Source organism: Panthera leo, chromosome E1, assembly GCF_018350215.1.
Source record: "Panthera leo isolate Ple1 chromosome E1, P.leo_Ple1_pat1.1, whole genome shotgun sequence".
In the NCBI taxonomy this organism is placed as follows: Eukaryota; Metazoa; Chordata; class Mammalia; order Carnivora; family Felidae; genus Panthera; species Panthera leo.
This window is the reverse complement of record NC_056692.1, coordinates 58,540,275-58,554,039: the sequence shown is the minus strand read 5'-3', so window position 1 is coordinate 58,554,039 and position 13,765 is coordinate 58,540,275. Positions and strand designations below refer to the sequence as shown.

Sequence of the window (13,765 nt, the reverse complement as noted above, 5' to 3'; positions counted from 1 at the left end):
TCTGCTCCGAAGCTCAGTCATGTGGTTGGTGGCTGGAGGCCTCCGCTCATCACCACATGGGCCTTTCCATATGGCTGCCTGACATGGCAGTTGGCTTCCTCCAAAAGTGAGCGATCAGGGAGGGAGAGAGAGAGTACTAAGATAGAAGCTGCAATGTTTTTAATAATCTAATCTCAGAACGATCGTCTCTTTGGCCGTATTGTATCAGTCATGTCGGCCAACCTTGGCAGGGGTTGGGGACCACACAGAGCATGAGGACCAGGAGGGAGCCAACCCGCAGGAGGCTGGCTACCACAGCACTGGCTCTGAATGTCACCCATTTGTTGTTTTGGTTTCTGTTGTTCACCCTGGAGACTTTTCTCAAATATCTGGTGACCTCTGTCTGTCCCAACACACTCAAGAGTGAAGCGTGCGAGCTTATTGGAGGCTGTGTGTACGTGCCTGCGTGGGGAGCTTGTAGACTGTCTCTATATTTGGGTTCTTCCCAAATTGAGGATTTGATGGCAGGAAATTTATTTAGGAGGTGAAAGACACCCCAGTTGGGTAGCGGGTTGTGGAACACGGAAGGGAAGGCTAACAAGAAAGGGTGCGTTACGAGACCAACCACTGCTGCGTGTGTTTGGAACTCGATCCTGCGGAGAACTCTGAGAAATGGGGCGAAACACACCCCTCAGGACTACCCCACCTGCATGATGATGGAGCAGGGGCATTTATGCCCTGTTCTGAATCACTGATTGAGGACTATGGGGGAGGGTAAAGTCAGGACCTGTCCACCAGCTACAAGAGGGCAGAGCAGTGTTCTGAGGTTTCAGGGGAACCTGCAGACACGAGATACAGGTACCACTGTTGGGAGTCTAAAGGAGCGCTCAGCAGTGGCTGAGGTCTGAGCACTGACACTGGCCACGGGCTTCACCGCAGGGAAGGACAGACAGCTTGCTTTTTAGTTTGACTCCCAAATGTCAGTATGTTTGTAAATCTTTCCTCTGGAGGACGTTTTAGTCTCTGCAGAGAAGGAGCCTCTGATCTCTTGCCTAGGGTGGGGTTGAGGTCCGGCTTCTGGTGTTCTGGAGCTGGCAGGGGGGTTGGCTGGGTGGGGCTGTTGCTCTCAACATGGACACTTCTATTCAAGCCTCTTCTTGTTTGACACTGTGCCCGACCCCACCCTCCGTGAGCTGATATCCCTGAGTCTGGGTCTGTCTTGTTTACTCCCCCAAGAATGAGCCTCAGGTAACCCCTAGAGGTGTGGGTGGAGGGGGAGAACCTCATTGCATGGAGCTTGGGCAAGGTCCCCGGGACTCCACCGGACCTTGCCGCACCTGTGCCTCACCTCGGCCTTCCAAGTATTCAATTTCCACGATTTGGGGAAGTTCTTTGGGCACACACCAGCGAGGTTCCCCACCCCCCTCCCCGCCCCCAACCTGCAGGTCATGACCTTTGTCCCGGTCCCTGGCCAGGTCACCCAGCTCTCTCAGCCTCCCGACGTCCTCACGCTGGGGACTCCACGTCTCTCATTCGGTGTGTTTCTGCTTTTCCACCTCCTTGTTTAGGGGACCGTTGACATAAGGCATCGGAAAAGTCTCAGTCCCCCATTTCAGTATCTATCAGTCACTCACAAAAAGTTCTTTCAGTCCTTGGGAACTTGCAGTGACATTTCCCTTAGAAAACTTGTTTTCAATAAAACGGCTAGTCAACGCAGAATTAGACCGGCTCTTCCGCCTTAATAAACCCAGACATCTCATGTCTTCACCCCGGTCAAGACTTACCCCTCACTCGCGCCAAGTCCAATGTAGGCTGCGCCGCCCCCATCCGACCCGTGGCTAAGCCATGCGTAGTGCCACTCCGCGGTGGCCACGGCGGGGCACACTGCGGTCGCCGTGGTGTGAGCGGGCGCACTTCAAGGGCCAGGGCCTGAACTGCCCACAACCCACCCGCCACGTGGTTCCTAGCGGCGCGGTAGGGCGGCTGGGAAACCATGAGGACGCAGGCGCACTCGGAGAGCACGAGGCTCCGCCCTGCGGTGAGGGCGGCTGGGAAACCACGATGCCGCATGCGTACTTGGAGAGCACAGGACTCCGTCCTGCCGCGAGGGAAACTGGGAAACGACGACGACTCGGGTGCGTGTGAAGAGTAAGCGGCCCCGCCCTGCCGCCAGGGAGGCTGGGATACCGCGATGACGCATGCGTGCTTGGAGAGCACAGGGCTCCGTCCTGCCGCGAGGGAAGCTGGGAAACGACGACGACTCGGGTGCGGGTGAAGAGTAAGCGGCCCCGCCCTGCCGCCAGGGAGGCTGGGATACCGCGATGACGCATGCGTGCTTGGAGGGCCGGGCCAGAGCCCGCACGGAGCCCGCGGGTCAGGTCACCGCCTTCGGGGTGCCTTCCAGCCTCGGAATCAGGAAGGGCGCGGACCCGGAGGAGGTAGATGGGCCTGTGGCGGGGCCACGGCGGGCCTCCTCTGCTGGCACCCCCCCTCCACGGCCTACAGGGTGCGCCTGGCGTCGTTTTGCCGCTCAGGGTTTGCGGAGCTCAGAAAGCAGAACGGATACCGCGGCCGCCTAATTTTTCGGTGACCTGCCGCGGGGAGGACGGGGAACATTCGGCGAGTCCTGACTGTCGGCCTGGGCTGCTGGCGAGATCTCCGTCACTGCCCGCGACCCCCACACCAGCCTGCCCTGCGGGTCTGTTCGTGGGTCCGTCTTGGCCACGAGAAGAGCTCGCCTCGCGTGTCCCCAGCGACGCTCACCAGCCCGTCCACTGAGTCTCGTGGTGTCCTGGGATGCTTCCTGTTGCCGACTCTGAGGTCTGCGTCTCCTGTAGGACCAGCTCTGCCGACCACCGCCGCACCTCCTGCGTTTAGCTCCGACCTGTGCAGACACGCCAAGGCAGGGGCAGGTAAGGCCTGAGTGACACTCGTGTGTTTTAACGGTTGCGGGCTTGCTGGGTGGGCAGTCACTGGGCGATGGCGCCAGGACACGTGGGGAGGAGGGTGTGTGCGTCCTCACGCAGGCTCCGTGGGCCTCTTGGGGCTCTGTGATTGGCTCACGGTTCTGCGCCGTGGGAAGGACAGCCCTAGCCAAGATGCTGTGGGACCGTCCCTCCGAACGGGTGTCTGGCTGGCCTGCGAGCTTGAGGTGGAGACACCCTGTCCCCCCTCTGTGGACCTAGGCACCGATGCCCGCACTAGCCCTCAGACCTTGGCATGACAGAGGATTCTGTGGGTACGGGCAGTCTCTGGGGCATTGTGGGGTGGGGAGATGCCCAGGAGAGCCCAGTGGTTGGGGCCGGAGGGAAGTAGTGGACCAGGCGGTGGCCGTTATACTGTTGTGTTGGTAACACGTGTGCTGACTGTGGCTCGTGAAGACTGCCTCATACTGAATACGATTTGGGGGCAGGGTCAGTTGGGAGTTCATGATCATTGAGCCTCGTGCCCTGCCCTTTCCTTCCTCATTGCCCTCCCCACCGTCCCCACAGCTGGGTGTGGGCTCCCCGGCCCTTCTGTGGGTTTGGGGAGGGGCTCTTACTGCTCCAACAGCGGAGCAGTGAACGGAGCGTGCAAACCCGCGTTCCTTTTGCGATTTGCACGTGCACGGTCGTCCAAACATGTGGAATCGAGGAAACCGCTACAGAGCCTTCTACTTTTTTTGTTCAACGGCTTCGTCAAAATATGATCCACATACCCTACAACTCGTTGTCTGAAATGTGCGGCTGAGTGGCTTCTGGAATGCTCATATAGCTGTGCAAGGACGGCTGCAGTAGAAGAGTAGAACTTCCATTGCCACTAAGGGAAACCTCATATGCTCTAGCTATGACTCCCATGTCCCCCTCTCCCAGGGAGCTGCCCATCTGTTTTCTGTCTCTGGATTGGCCTTTTCTAGACGTTTCCCATCTGGGAGGTGGTCCCCAGATTTCTCATCTCAGTTTCCTGAAAGGAATATGGGGGTGGTCTTCTCTCCTCTCTTAGCCTTGCTAGTCTTGTACTGGGAGGCCCCCCCCCCCCCCCCCCCCCCCCCCCCCCCCGCCCCGGATGAGGGAGCTAGGCAGGAGTTAGGGATAGGGCAGGGTGGGGCCAGGTGATTGGCGAGTAGGGTGGAGGGTTGAGATCAGGGCGAATGAACCCCGGAGGCCACCAGGCCCTGGTCGGTGCCGGTGTCTGTCAGCCCAGTTCAGTCGGGGAGGCAGGGCCCGTGAGCTGGGTGGTGTGTGTGGCCTGTTCCCATTGGGTGCCCTCAGGGGATGCCTACATGACCCGGGGTTCCCCCGGCTGGGAGTTAGGGCACTGACTACAGAGTTCCCGGCATCTGATGGTGACAGCGCGGGGGGAGGCGGCTATGTTTAGAAATAATTACTCTGTCTTGTGCAGAGGTATTAAGGCATCCTCTCTGGCAGTTGCAGGAATTAGCTCGAGGCATCCCTGACAGAGCAGCAGTGACTGTTGCCGGCTTGTCACAGACATGGGCCACGTGGAGGCAGGGAGAGGGACAGGGAAGCTGGTGGCTGTGGGAGAGAGGAAGCCGTCCACGCTCAGAGGAACGTGTTATCCTAAGAGCCTTTACCACGGATGTGTGCGTAGCTGCTTCACAGGTGGACACCCCAGAGGGACGCTGACCAGAGCCATTCATCACGCACATGTTTATTAAAGGCACCTGATGGCCGGACCCAGTTCTAGGCGCTGGGGCCACAGCCCAGCTGTGAGCAAAGTCCTTGCTCCCATTCTGGTGGGGGAGGACGAGTAACACACACACAGAGCAGGTGAGAACAAAGCCGGTGCACGTCAGGCAGCACTTGCGCAAGCCCTGAGTGAGGCCAGCGGGTGACCTGGGGCAGAGAGTTCCAGGAGCTGGATCGGCATGTGCCAAGGCCCTGTGGCAGGAGGGAGGGGCAGCGAGGGGGCTGGAGTGGAACCAGACGTGTGAGAAGTTGTCAGAGGGGAGCAAGTGGCCAGATTGGGTTTAACTCTTGGATCACAGAACTTTCTGTTTTCACGGCTTCCCCTTAATCTCAGGTGTAGCTGGCACGTAGTAAAAGGCTCTGATCTTAAGCCTCTAGTTTGATGAGTTTTGCCCCTTTATGGTCTCCCTGCCCCCCCCCCCCCCCCCCCCCCCCCCCCCCCCCCGCAGCCAGGGCGCCCTCGGATCTGATTTCCAGCACCAGGCAGTATGTTATGTTCTAGAACCTTACGCACGTGGACGCACACAGCGGGCAGTCTTTGGCATCTGGATTCGTTCGCTCCGTGGAGTGTACTTGAGATCCATCCACATTGCTGTGTGTGTCAGACGCGTGCCTCTGTTTCAATACCGAATGGCGTTCCGTGGTACGACAGATGGGCCATGGCTTCTTTACCCATCTTCGCGCTGACGGACGCTTGCTCGTTGCCAGGTTTGGGCAGGTTTGAGTCAAGCCGCTGTGCACGTTCCCACACACGCATCTCTGGCCTTTTCTCTGGGGGAGGGGAGGTGGCTCTTGGAGGGTTTTGAGTGGAGGGGGTTCCTGATCTGACCTGGGTTGGGCTCTGGCTGCTGGGTTGAGAGTAGGACGCAGGGGCAGGTGGAGGTGGGGCCCTCTGCGCAGCAACCCTGCAGGTACGTGATGTAGGTTGAAGCGCGTCGGCACGTGGGCCTCAGGCCTTCCCTCTCAGTTCGGGGATTCGGGGATCTGAATGCTCATGAGTGGTCTAGAGAAGCCAGGGAGGAGTCCTTCATTTATTCCTGGAGTGTGAGTGACTCCCCCCTTCCTCCAAATCACAGCCCTGGGTCCCTGCGGGGCCACCACACTATGCCAGGGTTGCTCTGGAGGAGCAGAGGGCCCCGTGTGCAGGTCAGGACTGTTACGCTTCGGGAGACACGTGCCCCTTGTTAACCCCTGCAAGGTGAATGCCATCTGCTACGGTCGGAACGTGTGTGCCCCCCAAACTCATGTGCTGAGATCCTAACCCCCAGGGTGATGGTATTAGGAGAGGGGACTTGGGGAGGGGCTTAGGTCATGACAGTGGAGCTCTCATGAATGGGATTAGTGTCCTTAAATGAGAGACCCCAGAAGGCTCCCCCATCCCTCCCGTCCTGCAAGGACACAGCAAGAAGACGTTGGCTATGACCCAGGAAGCGAGCACCCATCAACACCGAATCTGGCGGCACCTCGGTCTAGGATTTTGAGCTTCCAGAACGGTGAGAGTCGTTGTCTGATGTTTATAGGCCCACCCAATTTATGGTGTCCTGTTAAACAGCACCTGAGCAGACCGAGACACTATCCTTGGTGACTGACTGCAGGCTTCACGCAAGACACGAAGGGAGGAGGGGTCCGTGCTGTTCTTTGGACCCCTGCCTCTGGGGACAGGGCCACGTGCCTGGATATTAAAGGATGGTCTGGGCCTGCTGGGGCTCCCCGGCGGACCCGGAGGACAGGCTGCAGGCTCTTTGCCTGGAGGTGGCTGTGTTTCAGGAAGAAACACGGGTCGTTGCTGGAGAAGAAAGGCGGGGATGATGAACATGGGCCGCCAGCACTGTCACGTGAGGGCCTTGTGTCCTCTCTGCAGCATCCAGAGCAGAGGGGGGCGGGCTTGGGGGCAGAGGGCAGGTCCTGCTCCTGGGGGTCTGTCGATGCTGCTGGTTCCTTGTAGGAGAGCACTGTGCTCGGGCCCCTACAAGGCCCGGGGCACGGCTGAGATGCGGAGCATGACATTTGTAGGGGGACCGGAGAACCAGGGCTGGGGTGAGGGGCTCCCCGGGGCTCCGGGTATGAAAAGAGCCTCCCTCCACCTGCTGTCTGCTGGCACCTTTGTCTGTAGCCTGCTTTGTCTCGCGCCTATGAGTCTCCCCTCTGACTCAGTTTCACTCTTGACAGGCTGGTTGGCCTGGGGTCTCATGAGGTTTTACACACCCCACCCCAGGTGAATAACGGGGACTTTTCATCCTCGTGTTTTCTGGCAACACCTTCGAGGGAGCCATCAATTTCTGCACAACATCTGAGATCTGCAAACTCTGTTTTTAAGTACAGCCCAGGCTCGGTACACGTGACAAAATATGGAGGCCGAGTTGCCTAAGAAACAAATCAAATTGTGCATTTTGGGTACGTAAAAAGCCAGGTGGAGGTTTCTTTTTACAGGCAGGAGGTGGGGGGAGCAGGGAGGAAAGACACCAAAAGCACCAGCAGTGAGAGAGCAGAGGGGAGCAGAGAAGCTGAGGGAGGGGGAGCAGCTCTGGATGAAAGGGGCAGATGTAGGGAGACGGCTTTCGTGGGAGGAGCAGGGACCAGTCTAGGTGGGCGCCTCTCGCCACTGTGCACAGACCTCTCACCTCTGCACTCGCGTGTCGTGGTGCTGGGCCTTGCTGGGGCATCTCGCGGTTCCTTCCGCCTCGCCCCATCTGCCCGCCTGCTGGGGACCCCTCCCCAGTTAGCGAGGCTTTGTCACAACAGGCCAGTTTCAGCGGGGGCTACCCCCCCTCCCGCCTCCCGTCACCCCTGCCTAGGTGGCGCTGCATCCTTCCTAAAGGAGGTCATCGTGGTCCATGCGGGCCGGATAATGTCGGGGGGCAGGGAAAGCAAAATGCCCAGTGCCTGGGACCCCAAGAAGTAAGAAAGAGCGGAGGCAGCGTCAGAGAGCTAAGCAGGGTGGGAGAGCCACGGGCACCCTTTGCCTGCCCCTGGGGTCACCCTGCTCCTGGAAGGCGTGCCCAGCGTCCTTGGCTCACCCCACGGCAGGAGAGGTGGACGTAGTGACCGGGTGAGGGGGCAGCGGAACGGGTGAGGCTGAATCGGGCAGGGTCCTGGCAGCTGCCTGGCAGCCTGGCAGAGCGGCTGGTGAGTTCCGACCCTCGTCCAGAGGCTGGAGAGGGAGGAGCAGGCTTCCAGGTCCTGATGGTGAGCTGGGCAGGGCCTCCCTTGAACTGATTTTATGCCAGTTACAGAGACTTCCTAGTGCTCACGGTGTGAGCTCTGGGCGTGCGTGGGGCTTGCACTAGCGCCTTCTCTGGCCGTTTCAGTTGTGGTTTTCTCCCGTACGCATCTGTGCAAATTCGGGAACAGGAAGAGGTTTTCTTTTCTCTGGTGCATACTCCTTGCAAAGGAAAGGGTGGTTTGGACCTAGTGACTTCTTTGTGCGTTCTTTCTGTCTGTCTGTCTCTGCTGTGGTGATGGCACAGATTCCCATTTTCTTTCTCACTGACCTGAAACAGAGCCCCGCCCCCACTCCCCCACAGAAAAGTCTGTCAGGAACGCAGCGTCTCACAGAATCGACCCCCTCCCTCCCTGCCTAGGGTGGCAGGCACTAGAATTTTACTCCTTAACAGTTTCCTGCCCCAACTGGTATGTGGGCCGTGAGCCTGTGCAGGACAAGGATCCAAAAAAAATTGCTCTGGAGTCTGATTTTTTTTTTTTTTTTAATTTTTTTTTAACGTTTGTTTTTGAGAGAGTCGGACAGAGCTTGAGAGGGGGAGGGGCAGAGAGAGAGGGAGACACAGAATCTGAAGCAGGCTCCAGGCTCTGAGCCATCAGCACAGAGCCCGACGCGGGGCTTGAACCCACGGACGGTGAGATCATGACCTGAGCCGAAGTCGGACGCCCAACCGACTGAGCCACCCAGGCGCCCCTGGAGTCTGATTCTTTGTTTATGTCCCCAAAATGCCAGGTGGGGCCAGCCCAGCTCACAAAGTGGGACTCTGAGTAGCAAAGAATTTAACCTTGCCCAAAGGCGGGTCAGCCCCTGCACCCCTAGGGGGTAATCTCTAAGCCCTTGGAAAGTCTAGGTCTTGGTTTGCCCCGGGGGAGGGGGGGCTTGGGCCACACCAACGCTGTGACAAAAGGTGGAGTTTTGGGGCACGGCATCATGTGACGTGGGCAGGGGCTTTGGGTCACGTGGTATCCGCTTTTGCTCCAGAGGTCAGCCATGTGGGCGCTGAACCGTGTGTCTCTGTGGTGGACCCTGGTAAAGACTGCGGGCACTGAGGCGTGGGGGCCTTCCCTGGTGGGCAGTGCTCTGTGCTTGTAGTCACACGTGCCGCGGGGAGCTGACGCTGTGCTGGCCCCAGCGGGACAGGGCCGCGGAGACTGTGTGTGGAATCACCCCGTGTCCACCTCTTCCCTCGGTTGACTTTAATTTGTAGCCTGTCCCCGCGATAAACCGTCGTCGTGAGCGTATCAGCTTTTGTGAGCTCGGCGTGTCCTTCTAGCAGATTATCAAACCCGGGGGTGGTCTCCTCACTTGCACTTGGCGTCAGAAGTGAGGGCGGTCAGGGCACCTGGGTGGCTCAGTCGGTTAAGCATCTGACCCTTGATTTTGGCTCGGGTTGTGATCTCACGGTTCGTGTGGTTGAGCCCCACGTCGGGCTCCGTGCTGACGGCGTGGAGCCTCCTTGGGCTCTTCCCTTTCCGTCTCTCTCGGCCCCTCCCCTGCTCATGCCTCTCTCTCTCCCTCTCTCTGTGTCTCAAAATAAATAAGCATAAAAAAAAAGAAGTGAGGGTCTTCTGGGGACTACTCCTGACCTCACGTGGGCATTACCGCAGGTCCCCTGCGGTCTCTGCACCCCTGGCTTATCCTGGACTAGGTGGCTCTCCATCTGGTCTCCCCGTCCTCACACCGTAGCCGGCGTGAGCTTCTGGAACAAGCAATCCTTCTGTGTCTGCCTGTGGAAACTCCCCACTGGTTGCGTTTGCTCAGACTCTAAAGCTTGTTCGTGAGCAAAAACCTCAGCGTAATGTGGCTTGTGCTGACCCGTCCCGTCAGCCCTGGCCTACCACCTCCAGAGCTGTCCCCGGCCCCCTTTGATTTGTAGAGCATACCCGAGCTCTTACCTCGGGAAGGTTCACACGGGCTCAGAGAGGTGTCCCTGCTCGTTCGCCATCTCACCACCTGTTCGTGGCCTTCCCAGCACCCCCTCAGCGTGGACTCACCCACTTGCATTGTTCCCTTACGTCTCTGTCTTCCGCGCTTTCCGTGTTGGCCATTCCCCAAAGGCAGGAACCTTGGGGGTTTTATTTGCAGCTGTAGACCCTGTACCTAGATCTCAAGCCTCCTCACGTTGGTTCAAGAGACCCTCCACCACTGCCACCACACAGCAAAATCCCCATACCGCTAGCTGGTGCCCCAGGCCCCTTGGTCAGACTCCCTCAGAACCTGGTCCCAAGCGTGCTCCCGGGGGTCCTGCTCCGTCTTCCGACTGCTTGGGGGTCCAGTAGCTTTCCTTCCCCTTTCCTGGCCGGGTTATGCAGTGACTTAACCTGGTCACAGGCTGAGAGGCCAGGAGGGCAGGTGAAGGCAGATCCTGGGTTCAGCACATGTTGTCTTGTGGGGAGAGAGAGCTCTGCATTGTCCTCAAGCAGAGAGAAGGTACACTTTTGTATGCATCTATTTTTGGTGTTTGTGCTCTGTGGGGTTCTTGCCGTCCTTTGTTGTACTCTGGAGCTCTGTCACAGCTATTTTCATCAGCGTGTGGTTGTTTTTTCCTTGTTTTTACTGTTCTTTTGTGGGGAGAACCAGCACCGAGACCTTACTAGTCCGCCGTCTTGCAGACATCATTGAGACCTTTCTCCCTCCGGTTGGCCAAGCACGTGATCGATCTTGGTGAACATTCTGTGTACACTTGAAAAGAATGAGTATCTGAAAAATACAGCGTTTTATAAATGTTAATTCGGTCAAGGTGGTTAATGGCATTGTTCAGATCTTGTATTTCTTTACTGATTTTTGGTTGACTTGTTTTATCAGTGGCTGAGGGAGGGGTCTTAGGATATCCAACTATAACTGTGGATCTCCCCCTTTAATTCTTTCTGTTTTGCCCATTATTTTGAGGTTCTGCTGCTAGGCCTACCTGCTCCTGAGTTTTATACTTTCCCAACAGATGAGGTACCTTTTGTCATTATGCAGTCACTTTTTAGCTCTGTTAACACCCTTTGTCTTCAAATCTAGTTAATCTGTGATTAATATAAACTTGATATAGCTATTTTACACTTACTGTTTGTGTATTTTTGACCATATTTTACCTTGAGCCCGGGTCCATCTCTGCAGTTGACAGTCTCTGCCTTTTCACTGGAGTAAGGTTTAGTACATTTACATCTAGTGTAATTGTTGTTATGGCCAGCATTAACTCTCTTATTTGACTGTTTGCTTCCTGTTTGAGTTTTCTCTGGTTCTTGTCCATTTGTAGCTCCTTTTCTGCCTCCATTATGGTTACTTTTGCTTGCATTCATGTTCCATTTCAATTTGTGTGTTGGGTTTGTAGCCTTGTCTGTTGCACTGTTTTTAGTGGTTGCTCTAGGGGTTACACTGATGATGTTTAAAGCCACGGACCCAATAATGCGAGAAGTGACATCTTTCCTGTTTAGAAGGGACGGTGTCCCCAGATTGAGTCCCCGGGTACTTCCGTGTCTGGAGCTTTGGGAGATGAGAAACTAGAAGGTGCCTGAGAAGGCATCCTAGAGGGAAGGTGGTGTCCCAGAGGCCTAGAAAGGAGAGGCTTTCAAGGAGCAAGTGGGCTAATGGCCATGTCCACTTTGTCAGAGGGACTAGCCATGTTGGAGGGCGGCAGTGGTGACCATGGCAGGTTTTTATGCAGAAGAGCGGCATTAAACTTGCTTAGAATCACTTTAGGAGAACACAGGCAGGCATGAAATGGGACCAGCACATGCAGACAACTCTTTCAAGGGATCTTCCTGCTAGGGGGAGGAGGGAGCCAGTGCAGTCTGGAAGACTGGCAGGGAGGGCCTCAGTGTCACTGTTGCTCGCAGATTTTACAGCTTCTTTCTGTGCTCGTGGGAGTGACTCAGAACATGACAAAAAACACATTACAGAACCCAAACCATGCCTGCACACATACTTAGGTACACGCATAAACTAAGTTTGGGTAGATAAAACCCCAAGTGTTACCAGTGGTTGAGTTTCAATTCTGGGATTATGAATGGTTTTTTAGACCTGTGTCTATTTGAAAAATCCATACTTTACGCTTTTTTCCCCCTGAAAGAAGCTCATTTAACATTAACAATAAAAAAGTGAAGTGGAAAAGATAATTAAGTTTACCGAGAAAACCCGAACATAGCCTTCTCATTTCCCTTAAAACCACCTTTTTTTCTTTGAAAACAAATCAAAACAAAACTGTGGCAAAAAATTCAAAAAAGTGTAGAAAAGTTGAAAAGTAGAAAAAGGTTCCTGGCCGACCCTCTCCTTTAAGTCCCTCTCATCAGTTATGTATATGGTTCTGGAACTTGCTGTTTGGTGACAGTTCTTTTGTGGAGGTAGTGATGTGCCCACACATGTAACTGTCCCTTGTTCAAAAACGAGATGGCATAAGACGCCTCCATATGGGCGCCTCATAATTTATTCCCCAGCAGGTGCCCCCCCCCCCAACGCTATTGCTGCTGTGACGATGTTGCACTTAACGTGTGGCGTGTATGCACTGTGAACATAGATCGGCGGGAAAGAGTCCTACGGGTGGAACCAAAGGTACGTGTGACCCAAAACTAGTCAACTTCCCCGATAGCCCCTCCAACAGGTTTTACCGATTTAGTTGCATCTGCCGTGTATCAGAGGGCGTCTTCTTACTCCTTCCTTTGCGGATGCTGGCTATTTTAAATATTTTTGCCAGCCTGACGCTTAGTAACGGTGCTGTTAGTTGAATTTCTGTGGTTACGAGCAAGTGGAACAGGTCTTCCTGTGCTCGGGAACCGTTTACATCTTTCCACGCGGTTGTTTCCCTGTGGGTTGTTTGTCCTGCGCTTACTGGTTTGCCAGAACTTTTTGTTTGTGAAGGAAATCCATCACTGGGGAGTTGTTCACAAATAAAAAGTTCTGACGGATCAGTAAGTAAAGGACAGCCAGGGACCTTTTTAGTTAGAAGCCTTTTCCTTTTTTGGCTTCTGTGTTTTACCTCATATTTAATTATTTCAAGATAACTTTAAGAGGTTTTTTTTTTTTTAATAACTTTTAAGAGTTTTAAGGTAACTGATTATGTCACTGTGTCTAGCGAAAGTGACTCGGCCTCAGTTGTCTCTGGCTTCACGGTCTGTGCTCAGGGGAACGGTCTGCGGGGAGGCAGGGAGGCCGTGTGGCCTCACCTGGCCTCGCCTGGCCAGAGAAGCCCCTGGATGCCAGGCCCTAGGCTTTCTGGGCTCCTTTCCAGCCACCGTCTCCAGCCTCCAAGAGGGCAGAACCTGCAGGTTGCCATGTGGTGCCTTGGAGGACTGGCTTCTCGTTCCAGGGCCTGTGCGTGCGGGCCGAGCCTCAGGGCCCCCAGGAAGCCTTCCTGGAGCTCTCCAACCCTTGACTGTGGCCCCTGCCCCCGAGCTCCGGGCTTGTCTCATCCCCGCCTCACCGTTTACACCTGAATTACAGCAGAGAATTTGGGGAGACCCTGCAGATCACCTGTGTCGGTGTCACTTTTATAGTCGAGGAAACGGGTGAAGTCAGGGAGGTGTAGACAGTAAAGGGCAGGGTGAGAGTCCTGGGTGTCGCATCTCTTTGTGCCCAACACTGACCCCTCTTGCGGCTTCTGTCCTCTGGGGGTCTGCTGCCCTCCTGTTTCTTGTTACCTGTGCTGATTGGAACACAGTGGGTGCCTTGTGAACCCTCGGGGCTGGGTCCAGTGAGCCTAGAAGCCCACATTGGATGTGAGTTTGAGTCTGCCTTGGGGTGGGAGTGGGGTTCGCTCTGCTGCCGGCCCGTGAGCACCCGCAGGGAGCGGGGGCACTCCCACCTTTCCTTCCTGCCGTGGCCCCGGGGGTGAGCTGGGCAGGGGCTGATCCATGGTCACGTGCAAGGGGGTCTGCGGTTCCCCACTGAAGACAGA

The 13,765-nt window shown here is 55.9% G+C and overlaps 1 protein-coding gene across 2 annotated transcripts in view; it reads left to right on the top strand.

Moving 5' to 3' along the window:
- Window positions 1–13,765, top strand: part of RBFOX3 (RNA binding fox-1 homolog 3) — a 458,058-nt gene that overhangs the window by 1,949 nt on the left and 442,344 nt on the right. The window contains exon 1 of one of the 2 annotated variants that reach the window (XM_042917398.1): window positions 2,314–2,891. The exons of the other annotated variant lie outside the window; for it this stretch is intronic. The gene's annotated coding sequence lies outside the window, so the exon portion shown is untranslated. Of the gene's footprint in view, window positions 1–2,313; window positions 2,892–13,765 lie in introns of those variants that run through there. 2 annotated transcript variants of the gene reach the window in all.